Consider the following 24,204-nt stretch of genomic DNA (forward strand, 5'->3'; position numbering starts at 1 on the left):
AGACAGTCGTAGGCACACATCAAGACTAACTAGATGAGAATGAAGACTCATAGGTGGGATAATCTGATTCTTTGCATTTTATCTAATAGCAAACCTATAGGTGTGGTTGGTATGGCTTGGATCTGGAGACAGAGGGAAAGGAGGTTATCTTTTCCACCACAATTTTCTCAATGAAAATTAAATAAATGCAAAGTTCTTATATGCTATGTTAGGGGAAAATGTGCAACTCATAGGTAATACCCTCCTTGTTTAATCTACATTGCTAGATAGATTAAGCATGGATTTGTAAGCTAACGTCAACTCCATGGTACATGGAGGTCTTCAGCTAAGCTTCAGCTATAGATAATAGGATTGTGGCACTGCAAAATAATGTTTTTCTGGAAATGAAGTGAAAAAGTTAATGCTACTTTTAGTTTCTGTGGTTGCTAATTCTGAGCAATGAACTTGCTTTGTTTCATTTTGTTTTGTGAAAAGGGTACATCCACTTTTTATCTTTGTAGGGTTTTTTGTGCAAAATATACAAGGTTGCATAAAATATGGTTTTTCACATACAAAAATATGTTTATGGAAACAGTGTCTTTTGTGAAAATTGTGGCCTTTGTGCAACAACTAAGTATTTCTGCAAAATAAGTTTTCGGAAACATAGGGCACATCTACATTGACAATATAATGAAGCTTGGAATCGGTTTGGGAGGAACCAGTTTCACTGTATTCGTGATTAAATTGACAGTTGTGGAACTGATTTGAGACCAGGTGGGTGATTGCATTCACCATGGAATTTGGCCTCAAACTGCTTTGTGTTTTTTCCCCATTTCTGAAAAAGATGCACATCAGCGCTCTGGAGGCATACAGGGAAAATAATAAGTAATAGTTGAGTTAATCAGTTTCATCTCCAAAAGGGCTAAATATTATCCTCTTGCTCTGGGCATCATTTTTGACAGTCCCTCATTTTGGAGTTTATAATGTGCTTTAGCAGGGGTGGGTGTCTACTGAATTTAACCTTGGATGTAGAGTGCACTGACATCTGCTACATCAGTGGTTCTCAACCTTCCTAACGCCGTGACCCCTTTATATAGTTCCTCATGTTGTGATGATCCACAACCCTAAAATTATTTTTGTTGCGACTTCATAACTGGAGTTTTGCTACTGTTATGAATCATCATGTAAATATCTGATAGGCAGGATATATTTTCATTCTCTGGACCTTGGGAATTGTAGTTGCTGGGATTTATAGTTCACCTACAATCAAAGAACATTCTGAACTCCACCAGAGATGGAATTGACCCAAACTTGGCACACAGAACACCCATGACCAGCAAAAAATAATGAAAGGGTTAGGTGAGCATTGGCCTTGAGTTTGGGAGTTGTAGTTCACCTATCTCCAGGAAGCACTGTGGACTCAAACAATGATAGATCTGGACTAAACTTGGCACGAATACTCAATATGCCCAAATGTGAACACTGTTGGGAGTTCGGGGAAAATAGACCTTGACATTTGGGAGTTGTAATTGCTGGGATTTATAGTTCACCTACAATCAGAGAGCATTCTGAACCACACCAACGATAGAATTGGGCCAGACTTCCCACACAAAACTCCCATGACCAGCAGAAAATACTGTGTATCCTGATGGTCTTTGGCAACCCCTCCAACACCCCATCACGACCCCCCCAGGGATCCCGACCCCCAGGTTGAGAAACACTGTGCTACATTTATCCAGCATTATTTGGATGAACTCAAATTTTCCTGTGACTCTTTTTAATGTGCTTTCTACCCTTAAATGAAAGAGCTTATTGAAGGTCCTGTTTTGGTATCTTCAAAATAAAACCAAAGAACAGCTCATTTTTACACTGTGTTGATATCAAATGCCCAAACTCAAAATGCTCACTTTTGGAATGCAGTCACATTTTCTCCCACGAAGCATGCTATGAATGCTTTTCTTGGAGCAAGTGGTAAAGAAGACTGCATGTTAACTTTTTCCCCAATCTGTATGGATAAATGTTAACCATTCTTGGTCAAAAGACCCTCTTTTTAGCTCCAGTCAAGTGAGAAAACACCTCAACCAGCATGCACATTGGCAAATCATTCAGAAGATTAATGCACTCTGGGCCTCTACAAAGAGTTGGTGATGTGTATTAGCATTATAGATTTTAATGTGAAATGATGTCAGTCTTTTCTCGGCTGCATTGTAGTGCAAGGGCTGCCATCTGCTTATAATAATGAGCCTGACAATCCAGCTAAATGTGATTTGCTGCTTCTTTTGCCAACATAATGGCCTGGATATTGATCCTAATGGTGGAGCAGTTGCTGTGATTTCATTCAATAGATGAGGAGGGCAGGGTGCAAAAGGGAGATTTCCTAGGGTCTCTAGTGGAATGTCAGTCAAAAAGAGAGGAAAAGAACTTACAAAACACCACAGAAGTGTGTTTTCTCTCAGCTAATGATGGTTTCTATATTCACAGCTGTTATCATAGGCTGACATCAGCTGGTCAAAATCTGTGAAATTAAGTGCAGGAAAGATCCAGAATACATTGCTTAAACTTTGAAATAGATAGTATTAGCCATATTCAAATAATGATTGTTCTCCAAAGAACTCAATGGTCTCCTCCTAATCCTTTTCTCACTAAAAACCTGTGAGATAAATATCAGAAGCAAGAAGATAATTGACTTCCCAAGGCCCCCAATGAGTTCCATGATTTAGAGGGGACTATAAGTTCGATTTCCCAAAACCCAGCCTAATACACTAAACACTCTTTCATTGGGAACTTTATGTGACCTGTAGTAATTGAACTATGCCCCCTTCAGTCTCTGAGAGATTTTTCAAATCATGGCAAAACTCTCTTGAGTTTTCTTTCAATTGTTCACACTGATTTGCTGAAGAAGGAGGAAGTGGAATTAAGTTTGCATCTGTTCTGCTTTTCAATATGATCTACTTTTTATACAGTGGGACATTTTAAAACCTAAATATGAATGTGTCAATGTGTCAAGCTGTTCTTAAAAGCTTAAAGGTAAATGTAAAGGTAAAGGTTGTCCCCTGACATTAAGTCCAGTCATGTCTGACTCTGGGGTGTGGTGCTCATCTCCATTACTAAGCCGAAGAGTCGGCGTTGTCCGTAGACACCTCCAAGATCATGTGGCCAGCATGACTGCATGGAGCACCGTTACCTTCCCGCCGGAGTGGTACCTATTGATCTACTCACATTTGCATGTTTTCGAACTGCTAGGTTGGCAGAAGCTAGGGCTCACAGCGGAAGCTCAATCCGCTCCCCGGAATCGAACCTGCGATCTTTCGATCAACAAGCTCAGCAGCTCAGTGCTTTAACCCACTGCGCCACCAGGGGCTCCTTCTTAAAAGCTTAACCACTATATAATCAAGTGTAAACAAATCACAGACTCTGTGTAAGGTTGACTCAATAAAAATTGTGAAAGGCCAAGGCTAAATCTACACAGACGCATAATCCAGGGCCAATACTGTGTGCTGGGTGCTAGATCAGTCCTAGGTATGTCCCCCAAAAAGGCTCCCACAGCTGCTGTCAAGGTGGGTGGGAGCTCTATCTGTCAGTGTCCAGTGTTGCTGTATGTGGGCCAGTGCCATTGGGAAGCCCCCCTAACAGTCTCTCTCACACATGTTGTATTCTCTGGCCGTGATATGGGTACTACCTGTTTGCCATTGTATACTGAGATGTCAGCCAAAGCAAGAGATATTGAGGGTCCTTAGCACACTCTGCCATCATCACAGCATGCAATGACAGTCAGGCAGGACTCATGTCACAGCTCAAGACTGCCATAACTTGGAGGGCAAAGGGTAGTGGACTGCTATCCTGTGTCCTTGGGCCACCTGAGCCTGGAAAATGCAGGGTGACAGAAAGGATAGTGGCAGTCAGATCCATTTGGGAATCATCCTAACTGTTTACAGACTTTCCCCCAACAGTGGTAACATGGATCAAGACTGCATTAAGGTGATCTTACCTCATGCTACTCATGAACAGCCCCATGTAGTGTTTGGCTGTTGTGATGCAGATCTTCATCTACACCAACCTAAGGGGCCTTAGACTGTTGACCAAAATGGAATCTTTGGACATAATTCAAAGAGATTAAAATGTATTTTCTTTATTTGATCATCTTCACTGTGGAGCCCCTGGTGGCGCAGTGGGTTAAACCCCTGTGCAGGCAGAACTTAAGACCGACAGGTTGCAAGTTCGAATCCAGGGAGAAGTGGATGAGCTCCCTCTATCAGCTCCAGCTCTTCATGTGGGGACATGAGAGAAGCCTCCCACAAGGATGATAAAAACATCAATTCATCCAGGCGTCCCCTGGGCAACGTCCTTGCAGACGGCCAATTCTCTCACACCAGATGTGACTTGCAATTTCTCAAGTCTCTCCTGACACGACAAAAACAAAAACAAAAAAACATCTTCACTCTTCTGAAAACAAGTTATGCTATTGCCCATAACTCAAACTTTCCAGAACTTAGACATTGGAAAATTAGTTTTTTTAAGGTAATGAAATGACCAATGGCCATGGAATTTTGGAACTGTAAGGATCAAAATTATCTGGAAAAAATAATTTATCTTCTGTGATGTTCTGTGAAAGAATGATTGACAAAAAATTGTGTGCCTGAGACCAATAATCCAAATACACAAGAGAAGGTCAAGATTGCCTTGAAACCTGAGAAGCAGCCAAATTTTCTTATATTGTCTTAACACAACTTTTTGAGATCTACAATGGTTCACTAAGAAACCCCAGAAGAGAGAAAAAAAATCAAACACTGGAATATTGGAAGAGAAATGGCATTTTCTTGCTCATACAGAACTTGCATTGGCTTAGAAGTTTCGGACTAAGGCATCCCTGTGGGACCACAACAGAAAAAAACTTCATTTGTCTGATGAGTAGAGACTGGGTTTTGAATAGACCTTTCAAGGTTTCTGTCCAACGAGCTAAAGGGGAAAAATTGGATGTTTTACAGCTGTCACTGGCATTGTTCGTGATACATCAATAAATACATGATTTATGATTATGCCCATACAACACAACACCCAAGCCCTCCCTCTTTTCTTTGATTTAATAAAACCTTTCTTTCAACATTAAAAATGAGCTGGTGGAATCTCCCCCCCTCTTTTTGAGATAACATTTGTATGCAAGCAGAAAGTCCTCTTGCAGAAACAAGAAGGACAAAAAATTGTTTGTCAGAGTTTCTTAATCAGCAGAAAGGGGCCAGCTGTCAGCCTTCCAGATTTAAGAATTTAGATGAGCTGTGTGGCCACACTTCTGTTAAGTCTGCATCTGGTTACGGAACAAAGACAAACCTTCTTTGGGTTGCTCTCAAGTTGTACACACATTAATAGCATAGGTTATTAACACTATTTTGGCCACTTATTCCAGATCATTTTCAGGCTCTCAGTTTGATAACAGGATTGTAATAGTTTCAAACTGAAAAAAGAACAAGAGAAATCTATTGTTTCTTGCTTGTTTTATTTATCAGACACTTTCCCATCAAATCAACAAAGCGACATGACAACCAAAAAAATTTCAGCAGCACATAAAACCATTTACAAAATGAAATGTAAGGAATATAAGTAACTCCTTTTCCACAAGTTCAGTTCTACATAGTGTGGCAGGGGAGACCACATTAAAAATAAAGAAAGAATGTGTCATGATAGCTGCAAACCTCAAAAATACAAAATATGTGGGCCACAAATTTTAATCAAATGTGTTTTACAAGATGAAGCTACAAGTTGTCTTATGTAAGACCTGCTCATGGTGACCATTCCTGCACTAATTTGGGCACACAACTCATCCTACATTCTCTTCTTTAAAAAGGAATGATCTCTTGTTCATGCTTACCAGGGTTTTATTTGTCGTGTCAGGGCAACCAGTCAATTATATAACATTTCTAACAGAACAAAGCAAACAAACAGACAAAATACAAAATTTGTGAGTTTGGTAGTTGATTAAATGTCCTTTGACCAGTATCTAGCCACTTGGAGTGCTTCTGGTGTTGCCGCAAGAAGGTCCTCCATTGTGCATGTGGCAGGGCTCAGGTTGCATTGCAGCAGGTGGTCAGTGGTTTGCTCCTCTCCATACTCGCATGTCGAGGATTCCACTTTGTAGCCCCATTTCTGAAGGTTGGCTCTGCATCTTGTGGTGCCAGAGCACAGTCTGTTCAGTGCCTTCCAAGTTGCCCAGTCTTCTGTGTGCCCAGGGGGGAGTCTCTCATTTGGTATCAGCCATTGGTTGAGGTTCTGGATTTGAGCCTGCCACTTTTGAACTCTCGCTTGCTGAGGAGTTCCAGCGAGTGTCTCTGTAGTTCTTAGAAAACTATTTCTAGATTTAAGTCGTTGACGTGCTGGCTGATACCCAAACAAGGGATGAGCTGGAGATGTCTCTGCCTTGGTCCTTTTACTATTGGCTGTACTTCCCAGCGGATGTCAGGTGGTGCAATACCGGCTAAGCAGTGTAATTTCTCCAGTGGTTTAGGGCAGCATGTCTCATTAAGAGCCACATACACTGTTTTAGTGTGGTGATATGTGTTCCACACTGGGCATGCATACTCAGCAGCCGAGTAGCACAGCGCAAGGGCAGATGTCTTCCCTGTATCTGGTTGTGATCCCCAGGTTGTGCCAGTCAGCTTTCGTATGATATAGTTTCTAGCACCCACTTTTTGCTTGATGTTCAGGCAGTACTTCTTGTAGGTAAGAGCATGGTCCAGAGTGACTCCCAGGTATTTGGGTGCACTGCAATACTCCAGTGGGATTTCTTCCCAGGTGATCTTCAGAGCTTGAGATGCTTCTCTGTTGAGATGAAAGGCACATGTCTGTGTTTTACCAGGGTGCAACTAAGGAATTGACATGTTTAATTTGTCTACTTCCTTCCCTGAAATGATGGTGCCCTCTCAAGAGGTTGAATATTTTCAACTTCTCATCGTGATATAACTCTATCACACAACATGGGCAAGCAGGAATATGAACCGGCAAAAGAAACAGATGCACAAATTAATATAGGAAAGTGACATGGTTGCACATGACCTCAAGAAACTACCTGGCAAGTCTGGAGCAATTCCTTGATTAGTTTCACCATATTAAGTGCATTCTGTTATGAGTAGTAACCAGGGGCGGATCAACCCATTACACAAAGTAAGCATTTGCAGTATAGTTGATTTTTCCCAGGGGCGCTCTTGAGGCGCTCTTGGGGGAAAATAGACCTTGACATATGCGAGTTGTAATTACTGGGATGTATAATTCACCTACAATCAAAGAGCATTCTGAACTCCACCAATGATGGAATTGAACTAAATATGGCACACAGAACTCCCACGACGAACAGAAAATATATATCAGTGATTGGTTGGGGAGGGGGGGGGGGGCGGCAAAATACTGTTTGTTTACCATTGAAAATTACCTAGTGCCACCTCTGGTGGTAACTGAAGTCAAGTTATCCATTGAGGTAAATATGAAAATGAGGACTTGTACCGTTCTGCTGGGATTTGAGCTGCTCCTCTAGAGACAAATCTTTCTTACAACTCTGCATGATTGCCACATTAACTCCATTTACCTAAGTCAAAAAGACTATAGAAATGGGTATGCTTCTTCTAGAAATTTATCCTGTGTGATGTGGATCGCAGAAGTGGGAAATGCTGTTTCTTGTTAGGTCAACCCACAGGCTCAATGAAATTTCTTTTTCCATTGCCTTCAACTTGATAGTATATATCAGACTCAACTATCGATGAGTGCTTGTCTTAAAATAGCAATAATGATACCTTCCTGTGTATGTACTTCTTGGAGAATGATGGATGATGTTTACTACATAAGAGCTGAATAGTAATTAGCACTAGTCTTATTTTTAGGTTCCAAAAATAGTGCCTTAGATTAGTACACATACCAAAGAGGGTTTATGCTTATACAGCATAAAGTGTTATTGCTTTGCTCCTTTAAAGAGAGAGGGCATTGTAGAGCTTGTTCCAGCATAATGAACTGGATACAATATTGTAGCGCTCTGCTTTGTCCCTTATTGTTTCTCTCACTCACTCACCCCCACCCATTTGCGGCAGTGCATTTTTTCAGGCCAGCATATATCTATGTCTATATTTACCCACTTTAGTACTTGAGTTAGGAATGTAGGGCTGGGAATGGCTGCCACAATCCATGACTAAGGAGTTGTTATGTTGGCATGAGAAAAAAAAAACTCTCCACCACAACTTAAAATCACCATTCCCATAACATTTTCTCAAATCTCTGGTTGTGTCGTAATACTTTTGTGTGGTGCATGGGGTAGGTCTGCTTCTCCAGAAATTCTCAGTTTGGTCTGTGCTCTAGGAATATGGATATATAATTGGGGCTCTGGTTTCTGCCTACACTTTTGTTACCAAAACGTCATCCTGGATTGGTTGGTTAATTATAAATGACACTATTTCCCTAATTAAAGCCATCACTCATGTCTTGTTGTTTCTAGTGTTTGTGTAGAGGGGTGGCAATGGTGCCAGATTAAAAAATGCTATTTCACTGTCAGATGATTACTAATATGAAGAATCAGTTTGTCAGAGCACCTATAGAGTCAGCTCCAAGTTATGAACAAGATAGGTTTTGTAGGTTTGTATTTAAATTGAATTTGTGTGTAAGGCAGAATAGTTACATTTTAAAGTATAACTCCAGCCATAGATAGGTAATAGATAGATAGATAGATAGATAGATAGATAGATAGATAGATAGATAGATAGATAGCTTTGGATAGTATAGGGAAGAGTGAATACCTGTTGGAACCCAGACGCTTTAAAGAGCCAAACTCAGGAGTATGTCCAAAAGAATAGTTTATTAATGCAAAGCAAAAGGGACTCAGAGACACATTACTTCAGTGTCCCTGGTCAAAACTCAAAAGTAGCAGCAAGTGTCCGCTTAAAAAGCAAACTAAAGCAATAATCCAGATTATCCAGAGAAAAGATTCGGATTAAACTGAAGTGCTCCCAAAGTTATGCAAAACAACACAGCAAATGTAGGACGAACAAAAAAGAGCTGTGAAGAAAGAGCCGTAGTCAAACGAAGTCCAAGGTCGAAGAAAGCCAAGTCCGAAGTTGCGAGGCTCCAAAGTCCACGTAGGCAGCGTCGTCATCAAAAGCAGTCCAAAGTCAAGGAAGGGGAAATCCGCCCTCACGAGAATCCAAGCCGAGTTGTAACATGAAGGTAAACAGCAACCTGCATATCCAGGACCAAAGCCCAACACGAAAGCGGCATCGACAAAACCCAAGGCACGAAACCAACACTTTGCCTTCTGCAAAGATCTTCCTTTTCAGTGCCTACTTTTATCTTACACCTCATCATCTGATGATGAGCTGACCTCCACCCCGTCGTTATCCCTTACAGCTGTCCTTGCTTCTGCACCTGAACTACTCTTGTCAAGACTTAGCTCTCCGCAAGACTCCACAGTATCTCCCGATTGCCAGTCCCCACTACCAGAAAACCCCACAAAGGTGTAACAAGACGTTGGTTGAGTACATACATCTCGAACCTCTTGCACCTTGGTCCAATCCAGTGTGTCATCCCCATCCCCATCACTCCCAGACCCATCACTCCCAGAGAAACCCATGAAAGACTCTTCGGCTCTGGGAGCAGTAAGTATATCCCGGATCTTCTTCCTCTGTCACTCCTCATCCGATTCCTGCTCCTGAGTAACCCTCTTAATTCCCCTATTCACATCCACTGTATCTCCTTCCTCCTCCTCATTCATTGACCCTTCACTCTCAGAAAACCCTTCAAAGGAAACTTCGTCGGTAGGTGACATAAGTATATCCCGGATCCTTTTCCTTTGTTGTTCCTCATCTAACTCTTGCTCACGAACCCTCCTTTTCCCTCGTCTGACACCCATACTACCACTTGCAGTGTTACTAACAGGTTCTACTACAACAATATCCCTATCATGTTTGTTTTGCTGTCTGTGCCTCAGTTCAAAACATTTCACTCCATTTTCTGTCCCTGTGTCAATTGGATTTTGGAAAATGTGGCTTGTTGTGGAAACAAGGATTGGTGCTGCAACTTCAGTGGAGACACTTTTCAACATAACTCTTTCAAGAATGAATTTCCCTTCATAGGGGTAGATTTCTCTCACTTCCAGTTGTCTCACCCCTGTTCTTAACTATGAGTCATTTGTAAGTCGTGTGTTTGTAACTTGGGGACTCTCTGTAATCTGCAGTGCTCTGTCTGAGTTCTACAGCAGTGTCACTAACCTGCCTTTGCTTCACTCATCAGTGAATCAATAAGAGCTTCATAAATTGACATTTATACAAGTTCCATAGATTGACTTTGTTCATTGGATTAATCTTATGTTACTTGGCTACTTCTACTTTCTAGATGATGACACCAGATCTCATGGTACCATGCCTAAAGGACAAAACAGAGATCTTCCAAAGGTCTAAGCCCCAGTGATTTTCTTCCCACCCCCACCCCCTCCACAACCTCAGCTGTTCTTTTATTTTTCAATGGGCTGCATTCAGGTTCATTTTCCCACTGTTTCTCTGAAACAAATAGCAAGAATTAACTTTGTCTATTCACTATGGACGATGAGCTGTCAAGTAAAGGAAAACAAATGTGGTGTCTTGATTGATTATTTCCTTAGATACTAAATCAATGAGCTGATTATCACAGTAATTATGTTACTAATGTAAACAGATGCTGTGTGTAGACAACTGGTTATTACGCTAAGCACACAGTATCTCTTTTAAAAAAATTCTTTTCATCCCCAAATGTGTGAATTTTGTGATTATTTAATCCACTGCTAGTACACCAACTTTCTCTCTTATGGTGTTGATCTTCTATAAGCTTCAGTTCTGTTTTATGACAGACAGGCAAACCATTTTAAGGTTGGCAAAATTGTAGGAAACAGGAGGTGTGAAGAGTTGACTACACTTTTGGAGCAATACGGTCTGTCTCATCTGTTCCCTATTTTCAGACATAACAGGAATGGCATGAGAATTGATCACCTAGATATGGCTCCTGCACTGCTAAGGTGAGAGCCAGTGTGATGTTATGGATAGTACTGAACAGTAATTGGTGAATCCTAAATTTAACCCAAACATTTGACTCAGTGTTTTGTTTTTTTAAAAAAACTCAGCTTATTGTTGCTCACAATAATGTTGTAAGGGTTGGAATGGAAGGGAGACGTGTATATTGTCATGGCCCTAAGTGATTTTAAAATAAATGTGGTTAATGAGCAATGGAAGAATAACAACAGAGTTGGACCAACTTCAGCTTGCCATCTTCCAGTAGGAGAGGGGTGGAAATCATGTAGGCTTCCAGATGTTGTTGGATGTCAACATCTACCATTCCTCTCCATTGGCTATGCTGGATAGGGCTGCTGGAAGGGGCAGTGTCTGGAAGGACATATGACTCTCATCCCAACAGTGGGAAATTGAAAAAGAATGTTAACCAGAATAACTGATATGCAAGCACCACTGTATGCACTTCTGTGATGAAACCCTTTGGTTCTTGTAGTGGGATTCATAAAAAACTTCTCCAATGTATTCAGTGAAGTTGTAGAGAGGGAATGTATTGTTGAAGGCTTTCATGGCCAGAATCACTGGGTTGTTGTAGGGTTTTTTTGGGGGGCTATATGGCCATGGTCTAGAGGCATTCTCTCCTGACGTTTCACCTGCATCTATGGCAAGCATCCTCAGAGGTAGTGAATAGAGAGGTACTTGTAAAATCTGCCCCTATGTTCTGTGAAGTGCTTTTAATCTTGATAGCTGACCATTGGATGTTTCTGCAAATAAGCACTCTTTGTGTACATTACGGCTGGGCGGTTTCGTTCATTAATTTCGTAATTCGTTATTAATTCGTATTTAAATTAGCTTACGATCCGATATCGAGCCATGCAGGAGCAATTAAAAATCGAAACAATTTTTTCAATTTATTTCGTAATTGTTTCGTAATTGTTTCGAAATTGTTTCATAATTGTTTCCATATGTCTGGTGCAAGTTTTAGGGTTGTTGTTTGTTTTATCAGTGATAAAAAATAAATTATCACACCAACAGTCAACAACAGAGGGAGAGGGAAGCTTCAGAAGTTCCCCCTGTCCCATTTGGAGGGGTTTTTTTACATATTGCGCAATCGCGTCCGCCATTAATGAATCGATTCGTAATTGTTTCGTAATTGTTTCGTAATTTATGAAATTTCGTATATTTCGAACTTTTTTAAAGAAAAAATTCGGAATTCTTTTAAAAAACGAAACGCAAAAACCCCCTAAAAACGAATTGAGTTTAGAAACAAATTTTTCCATGGTTACCCAGCCCTAGTGTACATCAGTACCACTGGATATTTTATACCTTCAGGAAGACCATCTCATAGAGACTCAGTGCACATTGAAAATATGCAATATTTCCACCCTCTGCTAGACATACTTCTTCAATTGCAGTAGGTGCTTTGTGTATATACCTTCCATAGCTTCTCAGTTGGCTTTGCATTCTCTGACACTTTGCTACATGTTGCAGTCATTATATGTAAGGTGGCCATGGGTAAATCATATACTATCTGCTGTTCTGAAAGTTCCCCTCCAAAATAGTTGAATTGCCTTTCTCTACTCCATTCTTTGTGTGTGTAATTAAAAATGTCTTGTGCAGCTAATTTACCTTGCTACTACTCATCCTAAGGAAGGGATGGGAAATGTGTGGTCCTTCAGAGCTTGTAGTGCATTTATTTTCATCAATTCAAGGATGAGAAATTATGGAAGCTGTAATCCAACAACCTCTAGAAGACCACACATTCCCTCTAAGAAAAAGTACTTGTAAGGAATCATAGAATCAATGAGTTGGAAGAGACCACATGGGCCATCCAGTCCAACCCCCTGCCAAGAACCAGGAAAATCGTATTCAAAGCACTCTTGACAGATGGCCATCCAGCCTCTGTTTAAAAGCCTCCAAAGAAGAAGCCTCCACCACAGTCCAGGGCAGAGTTCCCTGCTGAATGGCTCTAACAGTTAGGAAGCTCTTCCTAATGTTCAGGTGGAATCTCCTTTCCTGCAGCTTGACGCCATTGTTTCGCGTCCTTTCTCCAGGGTAGCAGAAAACAAGCTTGCTCCCTCCTCCCTATGACTTCCCCTCACATATGTATACATGGCCATCATGTCTCCTTTAAGCCTTCTCTTCTGCAGGCTAAACACGCCTAGCTCTTTAAGCTGCTCCTCCTAGGACTTGTTCTCCACACTCTTGATCATTTAAGTCACTCTCCTCTGGGCACATTCCAGCTTGTCAACATCTCCCTTCAACTGCAGTGCCAAGAATTGGGCACAGTATTCCAGGTGTGGCCTGACCAAGGCAGTATAGAGGGGTAGCATGACTCCCCTGGATCTAGACACTATACTCCTATTTATGCAGGCCAAAATCCTATTGGTCTTTTTGTCATTACATGGCATTGTTGGCTCATGTTTAACTTCTTGTCCATGAAAACTCCAATATCTTTTTCACATGTACTGGTCTCGAGCCAGGCATCCCCCATTCAGGGCCGTAGCCAGAAAATTTTTTTGGGAGGGGTTGAAAATTTTGCGGGGGGGGGGGTGTTAAAATTTTGTGTGGGGGGGGGTCTGAAACCTGCCTCCTAGCTCACACTGAAGCAAAGAGCACAGCAGGGGGCAGAGCAGCCTTCAATAGCCTGCAGCTCCGCCCCTGTCAACCACCTCCACCAAGTCTGGCCTCCTTAATGAGAGGATTCAAAACACACATCCCCAACTTGGTTGCTTCGCTACATCGGCTATTCCTGCAAGTAATGACAGTGTGAATACATTGTCAATATTTGCTTGGGATAGTGCTTGCAGTTCTGGAGGGACTCTTAATTTTTTGCATCTCATAGACTTAGCATGGGGATTTGGTTAACCAGTTAAAATTCATGAGTAGACCAGGTTTATTTAAAAAATCTGAAACATTTCAGGGGGGGGCGGTTTGAACCCCTAAAACCACCCCCTTGCTACAGGTCTGCCCCCATTCTGTATCTTTGCATCTCATTTTTTCTGCCTAAGTGGAGTATCTTGTTTAACTTCATTTTGTTCATTTTGGCCCATTTCTCTAATCTGTTAAGATAATTTTGAATTCTGCTCCTGTCTTCTGGGGTATATTGACTATCCCTCCCAGAAAAGATAACACAAAACAGAGTAAGTATACAAGAGTAAATATGGAGAAATGGGACCAATGACTTCCTGTTCCAGTCTTCAGGATATTCCAAATTCTCACGACGAGCCAGCTTTATTTTTAATGTAGTGAATGTTAACACATAACCAGGTCCTTTAAAATTTGAAGTATGGAAAGTGGAATGAAACCTATGTCATTCGTGAGGTCTTGCTTACACATTTTTTCTACCACCTTTGTTCTCAGGGTTGACCAGATTTGGTGGTATTTCAAAAACCTACACAGACATTGTGACCTGAGAAGAAAATGAGACAAAAGAAATACATGTGTATGGTGCAGAAAATGACACACTATCCTACCACTTTCAAATCTCTTAATATTCTCACCTGTCACTAGACTAAGTCTGACATCCCTGCTAGTCACATTGCAGTGAATTTAGATTTCTTTCTTTCCTTCTACATCTTTATGATTCTGTTGAGCTGACCCGTTTCACAGTTTAAAGACCAGCTAGTAGACAACACAATAGTTGGGCAGAAATGTGATTATGCAGATGAGTTTGTTAACAAAATTTGCACATAAATGAGAACATTTTCTTCATCCCTCATCCTAGCTCCTGTTACACAGAAACATTGGGAAGTAAATTATCTGCAGAAGAGTACAAGATAAAAAATGTATTAGAAGCTGTAAGAACTAAATTGAAATGTCAAACATAGTTACTTATATAAAAAAAGCAGGTGATAGCCTTCTCGTAAGCTATCTATTAAAAAGAGTAATCAAAATGAGCTAGACTGACTTCTCTTTTACTACCAAGAGTTCTGGCTCATATTCACAGGATTTTACCACCTAGTTACAGACTTTTTTCCAATGCTAAATATTTCATTAAAAAAGAGATTACACAAACAGATTACTGTATTACCTAGAAGCAAACCAGATGAATGAGAGTCTCTTATGATCTCTCAATTCCTGGACTATATGACTGATATTAGTGGGGGAGGAAGAAATCCCAGATTGCTCGGTTGTGTTATAAATATGCTTTTACAGTGCTTACACATGTAATGAAAGCACTTTGCATTAAAACTACTAGGAATGCAGCCCTTATTCATAGCACATGTACATACATAGCATTTTTGCACAAGGACAGTATTTTGATTTCATATGGTTAAGTTTTCAAAGATTCAGTTCCAACCACCCTAAAGTCTACATGATGGAGTCATTAACTTTGCAAGACAAAATCTGGAGGGACAGTCCTACTTCTCTCCATTGTTACCCATTGTTAGATGACATACCACTTTGTGCCCACAAACTACTTTGGTGCCCCTAAACTAGTTCCCTGGACACCCCAAATTCTGTCATATGTAACTCCGAACCATCAAACTTCTGATTAGAGCATTAGGAGGGAGCTGCCATTTTGTCCTTTGCTGTAAGCTGTAAACTATTTTGGACCATCCCTGCTGGGAATAGATGCAGATGCATCTGGAAAGATAATAGTTGATTCACTGTGGTAGACGAGAGAGCTTTGCACCATTAAAGCCGTGGCAGACCGTGCAAAAAGAATCTGCGAACCCCACCTCCTCCAAGACGAACTGAACCACCTAAACTGGGCTCTACAGGCAAATGGATACTCCCCCTCAGACATCAGAAGAGCTGCAAGACCAAGAACAAGCCACGGGAGTAGATATGAAGATCCACCCAGAGGAAAAGTGTTCTTGCCATACATCAAGGGAACCACTGACCACATAGGGAAGCTAATGGGGAAACACAACATACAAACCACCTACAGACCCACCAAGAAAATCCAACAAATGCTACATTCAGCAAAGGACAAGAGGGATCCTCTCACCTCTGCAGGAGTCTACTGGATACCATGCAGCTGTGGACAAGTCTACATAGGGACCACCAAACGCAGCATTGCCCAAACACGAATCAAGGAACATGAAAGGCACTGCAGACTACTTCAACCAGAGAAATCAGCCATAGCAGAGCACCTGATGAACCAGCCTGGACACAGCATTTTATTTGAGAACACAGAAATGCTGGACCACTCTCACAACCACCATGTCAGACTACACAGAGAAGCCATTGAAATCCAAAAGCATGTGGACAATTTCAACAGAAAGGAGGAAACCATGAAAATGAACAAAATCTGGCTACCAGTATTAAAAATCTCAAAAAATTACAACAGCAAAACAACAGAGAGTAAACAATCAGGCACATCAAATCACCTCTCAAAGAAAGATTTCCCCAGGCACCTCCAAGTCATTAAATGCTAATCAAGGTGGTCAGTTGAAACTTTCACACCTAGCTCCAGCAGACAAAAGTCCTTTGTCCCACCCTGGTCATTCCACAGATATGTAAACCCATTTTCCTACTTCCAACAGACTTCACTACCTCTGAGGATGCTTGCCATAGATGCAGGTGAAACGCCAGGAGAAAATGCCTCTAGAACATGGCCATATAGCCCGGAAAACCTATAACAACCCAGCTTTGCATAGTTTAGGGGGCAGGAGAGAGCCAGAACAAGTCTAAGTACTTCATCACATTTCCTTTGGGCTCTGTCGTCAGGACAAAGGGCTACTTCCTACAGGGTTCACTTCTGGTAGCATTGTGGGGTGGAGTACTGAGAATTTGGGAGACTTCCCGTGTTCTCATTAGGTAAGCCAGGGAAAGTGTAGGGGGAAGTCGGGCAGTGACAGTTCCCTCATGGGATGGGGAAGGGGGCAATGCAGGAAATGTGGAACGTGGGATTATCATTTTCCCCACCGCCCATCGGATTTGTCCTATGGCTTCATGGATGTCCCTGCTATTCCCTTGCTTGAGAACCTCAATGTGATGAGGTAATAATAATAATAATAATAATAATAATAATAATCCTTTATTTATACCCCGCTAACATCTCCCGAAGGACTCAGTGCGGCTTACAAGAGGCCGAGGCCCAACACATCAGTAAAACAACAGCATAACAAATACAACAATAAATAAACTCATAAAACAAAGCAATAAACATTAAAACAATAGCAATAAACAGACAATAACACCATGATGCATTTAAAACTTAGGCCGGACCAAATGTAATGATTAAACATTTTTAAAATGCTGGGCATGACAGGTGAAATGGATAGGTTTTTGGAGAGAGGTGCGGTATGCAGACAATCTTGAATCTCTAGTAAAGTGCATTTGGGACATGATGCTTGGAGTTTCCTATTCTGGGAAGGCACACTGGAACAACCACGTCTTCAAGCTCTTCCTAAAGACTGCCAATGTTGGGGCTTGTCTGATGTTCTTGGGGAGAGAGTTCCAGAGTCGGGGGGCCACCACAGAGAAGGCCCTGTCCCTCGTCCCCACCAATCGCGCTTGCGATGCAGGTGGGATTGTGAGCAGGGCCTCTCCAGATGATTGGAGAGATGGTTTACTGCAGAGCACAAAAGGTAATTCTCCACCTGAGGCTAAGAGATAGATAGATAGAGAGAGTGTGTGTGAGAGAGAATGATAGGTAAAAATATTTTGATTGTGACCCTCATTCTTATTGTCACTTTGCTGCATGACAAAACCAACAGGACATGGGTGGAAGAAAGATTGTGAGGGAAAAAGAGGAAAAAAAACCAGTTGGGGATATTTTGCCCCTATGTATGGCACCAATAAAAATACTTTACTTGCCTTCTTGGTAAGATATTTTGATACCCACAAGATAGCAACAGAACAGTGTCTTTCATAGTAAGTGAATTTAGGGAACACTTGGCAAGCCCAACAACACACATACCTCTGTCTTCCAATAACAGTGAAACTGGACAATTTCTCAGAAGAAAAAGAAGAGATCCGTTCTCTTCTCTCATCTGTTACCTAAGGCACTTGCTTTCCTCTTTCTAATGGCAGGCACAACCCTGCTCTAGAGGAGTCTTTCAAATAATCTAGAATTAAGACTTGCCTAACTTTTTAGCAATGCTTTCCCTGCAACACTGATCTCAAAATGCCACCAGTGGGAAAAAAATGAAGTAATTCAATTGTGTTTGATATTTTGGGTGCTGTTTTCATAGAATCATATAATCATAGACCTGGAAGAGACCTCGTGGGCCATCCAGTCCAACCCTCTGCCAAGAAGCAGGAAAATCACATTCAGTTTTGTTTCATATCAACTTATCCGCTCACTTAAAAAATCTTTGAAGACCCTTCTTCACATTAATAACCCTGTATCTGATGTGTATAAGACAGACTTTTCCTAAAGATTGCTCTTATATCATAAAACTCTCTTCTGATACAGATGTTCACCAACTCTAATGACTTTATCTGTCAAATCAAGATTTTACTATTTTGCAGTGCATTTACCAGAGAAGAAAGCTGATATCTGAAGATTTAAGAAGAGAGAGAGAGAAAGGAGTTCCATTGGCTGCCGTTCCTTTACCGGGACCAATTCAAGGTGCAGGTGCTTACCTACAAAGCCCTAAACGGTTTGGGACCCACCTACCTGTGTGACCGCATCTCTGTGTATGAACCCACATGATCTCTTCGATCATCTGGAGAGGCCCTGCTCACGCTCCCACCACCATCGCAGGCACGATTGGTGAGGACGAGGGAGAGGACCTTCTCGGTGGTGGCCCCTCAACTCTGGAACTAACTCCACAGGGATATTAGACAAGCCCTAACTCTGGCAGTCTTTAGGAGGAGCTTGAAAACGTGGCTGTTTCAGTGTGCCTTCCCTGAATAAGGAAACTCCCAGCAATATGTCCTCAAACATACTTTAATAATGATTTTAGATTGTCTGCACATTTCTTCCCTCTCCAAAACCTTTATCCCAATTACATCTTATCTGTTCATGCTCAGCATTATTTTTTAAAAAATTTAATTATTACATTTGGCCCAGCCATTAGTTTTTAAATGCGTCGTGTTATTGTTATTGGGTTTTTTTTTTTTGCTTATTTTGCTATGAGTTTTTGTATTTTTTTTGTATTATTGCTGTTATTGTTATTGTTGTATTGTGGGCTTGGCCTCATGTAAGCCGCACCGAGTCCCTCGGGAGATGGTAGCGGGGTACAAATAAAGTTATTATTATTATTATTATTATTATTATTATTATTATTAGAGAGAGAGAAGGACCCGAGAGTTAAGGAAAATGTGAAAACAAGGATCTTTTTCACAAGGTTTCTGCACATCAAATGGGGAAAATTATACCGCAAGCTAATATTTGAATTTTGTAAAGTTTTAAAATTATTATTGTAAGAAAAATACACAGCAGGTATATTTATGCTTTTATATCTATGATTCTTTAGTTTGCACAACTTAATAAAGGAGTAATAAGGAAATTCAGTCAATTGTTGAATGATCCGTTCACATTTTTGCAAATCATTTTGATTGAATGGGTTTATTCTAATTGATACTAACAGCCAAGCTCAAATTACCAACTAAAGCTTTTGGTTTCTGCTCATAAAATCAGTTTCATGCAATTTGAACACTTTCTTTAAAAATCATAAAAGATGAGAAAACCCCAAAGAAGGCCATAGCAGCATATTGTTCAGTTTTTAGCTTGGTTTCAAACCATCTTTTATGAGTCTGTCTTAGCTTTCCCTTTTCCTCTTGCTATTATTGTTCTATTCTTTGAGTTTAGTGGACACGCCTCCTGCCCAGCCACTTGAATGCAAAGACAATGGGATCTGAAAGCATAAAGCATATCTCTTTGACAGAGGCCTACTAGCCGTCAGGCCTATTCAAGTTGATGGGAAGTCGTGCCACTTGAGCAGGACATGGCTGGCTTGTTAGTTCCTGACAACAAACTGTGTTTGCTACATGGTGCATTCATGGGCAGTGTCAGCTATTGTCCAGAGCTGTGCAAGTCTTCCTTTGCCTGAATTCTGTCTTCTGTGGCTGGGCAACTGTATTGAGAAAGGAAGCCAAGCAGAAAGAACCTCCTTTCCCTGTTATGCAATTTCTCACATTTAATTACTTGATTTTCCCTTTCCTGCAGTCAGAGAGAAAATGGAATTACATCATGCACCATGTAGCTTTGGAAAAGCATTGATTGTTTCTAATAGAGCCACTGGTGACAACCACAATAGAAGCATTCCTTGTTTCACATCGGATATTAGATCCCCCAAACAAGCTTGAGTGTTCTTGGTCTGAAGATCTTCAATGGTGAACAAAGAGGGCCAAGTTTCTGTTGTGTCATTCCCAACACCTTTCAAAAGGAAAATCTTCATTTAGCCTTTTTGCAAAGTGTTCTTTGCTTCTGAGATTGTATTGATGGATGGATGGACAGATGGATAAACTCGGTGAGGTCCACTGAAGTCTCACTTTCCATTTTCAAATAGTACAGAGTTCCCCCCTTTTCCCATTTCAATTATTGCATTTCTTATAGTTATAATTATTTCTCCATTTTGATTCAACAGTTATTTTGTTTTCTTTATTAAAAAAAAACCTCTACCCGTTTTGTGAGTGGCATAAAGTAGTACTCATAATTCTTGCTTCCCCTACCTGCTTTGATCATTACAACAATCTATAGTAGGCTAGATAATGGGGGATTTCAATCCAAACCATAATAATCTAACACAGTGGTTCTCAAGCTGTGGTCCCCAGATGTTTTTGGCCTACAACTCCCAGAAATCCCAGCCAATTTACCAGCTGTTAGGATTTCTGGGAGTTGAAGGCCAAAAACATCTGAGGACCCCAGGTTGAGAACCACTGATCTAATACTATGGATGCATCTACAATGTAGAATTAATGCAATTTGAAACCACTTTGACTGCACTAACTGTCAAAACCCAGAAGCCTCAAGAAAGCCAAACACAATATAAAAGGTCCAAACGAAGGTTTATTAAACACAAAAAAGGCTTAGAGACACTTAATTCAGTGCTTCTAGCACACAAAAAAGAGTCTATAGCAACCGCTAAGCAAAAAATCAAACTTAAATGTAATCTGGATTATACCGGAGTATAATCTGGGATAACAAAAAGATACAGCAATTCACTTGAAATTCAAAAGGTCCAAAAAACACAAGAAAACAAGGTGGGAGCACGCAAAATCAGAGTCCAAAAGCAGTCCGAAATCCAGGCACGCCCAAAATGAGATGAAACAGTCCAAAAAGCGTAGTCGTTGTCAAAACATAGTCCAGAGTCAAAAGGAAGAATTGAAGTCAGCACTTACAGAGTATCAGCCAGAAGTCACGGAAACACGGAGATCTGTAGTCCAAGGACCCAAGCTTGAGAGTAATGGCAGTAACAAAGATTCACACCCAAAAGGACACTTTGCCTTCTGCAAAGATCCATTGAAACCAAACCAACTTATATCCTAAAGCTCCTCATCAGAGGATGAACTGCTCCCCACTCTTTCATCATCACTTTCAGCTGCCCCACTCCCTGCAGCTGAACACACATCTCTCCACCTTTGCCAGCGTCTGTCAAGACTTAGGTCCTCCCAAGTGTTCCCTGATTGCCACTCTCCTGCAAACCTCTCAAAGTCATCACTTGAGGTAGGCTGAGTACAGATATCCCTAATTTCCTGTACACGGGTCCAGTCCAAATCACCCTCCTCCTCAATGTCACTCCCAGTCCCATCACTCCCTTCAAAACCCATAAAATCTTCATCTTCTGTTGGAGCGCTAAGTATATCACGGATACGCTTCCTTTGGAGTTCTTCATCAGATTCTTGTTCACGAGTAGCCCGCTTAACTCCCCTGCTTTCCTCTCCTTCCCCCATTTCACAGTCAGAGAAACCCTCGAAGGATTCAGAATCAGTTGGAGCCATGAATATGTCTCTAATCTGCTTCCGCTGCTGCTCCTCCTCCAACACCTGTGCAGCCCTCTTCTCCCTTCTACCGGTAGTAGTAATGTTACTATCACGCTGTACTACAACACTAACAGTGCAGTGTATAAACACATTGGGCAACATTGCTGTATGTGCAACTTCATTTCTTCCACTGTCAGCAGAATAAATCTGCTGTGCTGTGCTGAATAATTTGTGTAGCACAATATACATATGTGCATGTCACTAGCAGAATACCAGTCATAATATGCATGTGTGCATAACAGAGTGAGATAGTGCATGCAAAAAACAACGAGGGCATCCTGATCTACAGAGCTATGTACATGAAAATTAGATGACATATTCATTGTTCAAATCAAAACAGACACCAAAATATAGTATTTATGTTTATAGGGTTTACAGAAGGGATATTTTTAGTTGAACACCTCTTCATTATCTGTACAAGAGTTTCCAGATTCATATCAAATTTCATTAGCCCTGGAGCAGGGATGGTAAGAACAGGTAACTCAGGAGTGAGGATGGAAAGAATTTCCACAAAAAATTCAAACAAAATGTCCATAAGACATATTTCCAGGTTTCTGGAAAACATGCCAAAGAAAATCTAAGACTGGTGAGAATTTTCACAGTTCAGGACTTTTACTGCACAAAATTCAAGTTATTTATTTATTATTTATTTACAGTATTTATATTCCGTCCTTCTCACCCCACATTATAATGTACATATACATGGTAAACATTCAATGCCATAGACACACAACATATATAGACAGACACAGAGGCCATTTAACATTCCAGTTTTTCTTGAGGGTATTCTAGCCACCAGGGGAGCTGTCCCTTCACCGACCATTTGTGACACTGATGAAGTATTTCCTCATTCCTTGCATGCTTGCTGGAGATTTTTATGGCCTCATAAATTAGTTAAATTTGCCTCTCTGCATAAGCGGTACCTAAATTTCCTACTTGACAGATGCAACTGTCTTTCAGGCTGCAAAGGTCGACAGCAAACTACACAAAATTGGCCAGAAGCCCACTCCGACCCAGGCTGGCTTTGAACTCATGACCTTTCGGTCAGTAGTGATCTTAATGCAGCTGACTCCCAGTCAGCTACGCCACAGTCTCGGTGTATGTGCATTTCTATGTGTGAGTAATGTATGCAGAAAATAGCATTTTTCTATGCAGCAAATAATATTGCTACACAGATATAATGTATTCTGCATGGAAAAATTCTGTAACTTGTGGAGAAACATACAACTTATGTACAGAATAAGTTATTGTCATCATTATTGTTGAATTCCTTCAAGTCATTATGGTGACCACAAGAAAAACCTATCATGGGATTGTCTTGGCAAGGCTTGCTCAGAGGGTTAAGAGAGTTTGACTTGCCCAAGATCACTCAGTAGGTTTCCATGGATGAGTAGGGATTAAAACCCTGGTCTCCAGAGTCATATGCCAATGCTCAAACTTGCTGGATCTAAAATACAGCACCACTTTCCCATTAAAATATGTTTTTAGTGAGCAATTAACAGTCAGCAGTATAGATAATCATCCAGTTAGTTGACTGCTAGTGGAAGAAGAGCAGAGAGGGCCAACCCAGCGTCCCACTGGAGGGAATGTTGTATCCTTGGAGCAGCCATTGAGAATGTCTTATCTTGTATCCTAATCAAATGTCTTTCTGATGGTGAAGGGATCGAGATAAAGCTCTTCCCGATGGATCTTAAAATGAAGGAAGGCTCATAATAGAAGATATGGACTTGGACCAAAGTTGCATAGTACATTGTAGGCCATAATCACTACTTTGCACTGTAAATAGTGGATTGGGATTAAAGGGGACATTTACTCAATTTTTGTCACATTAAATTTGCTCAGAGAAGTCTGGGACTTTTATAGCTATACAAATACCATGATGGCATCTGCATGCCATTCTTTTTCAAGTCTATGGATTGGCCACAATCACAAAAAATTAGGGCTGTCCAACCATGGAAAAATTTGCTTCTAAATTCGATTCGTTTTTAGGGGTTTTCTGCATTTCGTTATTTAAAAGAATTCCAAAATTTTTCTTTTAAAAAGTTCGATATTTACGAAATTTCAGAAATTACGAAACAATTTCAAAACAATAACGAATCAATTCGTTATTGGCGGACGCGATTGCGCAATACGCTAAAAAACCCTCCAAATGGGACAGGGGGAACTTCTGAAGCTTCCCTCTCCTTCTGTTGTTGACTGTTGGTGTGATCATTTTTTTTAATCACTGATAAAACAAACAACGACTATAAAACTTGCACCAGACATACGGAAATAATAACGAAATAATAACGAAACAATTTCGAAACAATTACCAAACAATTTCAAAACAATTATGAAA

Source organism: Anolis sagrei, chromosome 4, assembly GCF_037176765.1.
Source record: "Anolis sagrei isolate rAnoSag1 chromosome 4, rAnoSag1.mat, whole genome shotgun sequence".
NCBI lineage: Eukaryota > Metazoa > Chordata > Lepidosauria > Squamata > Dactyloidae > Anolis > Anolis sagrei.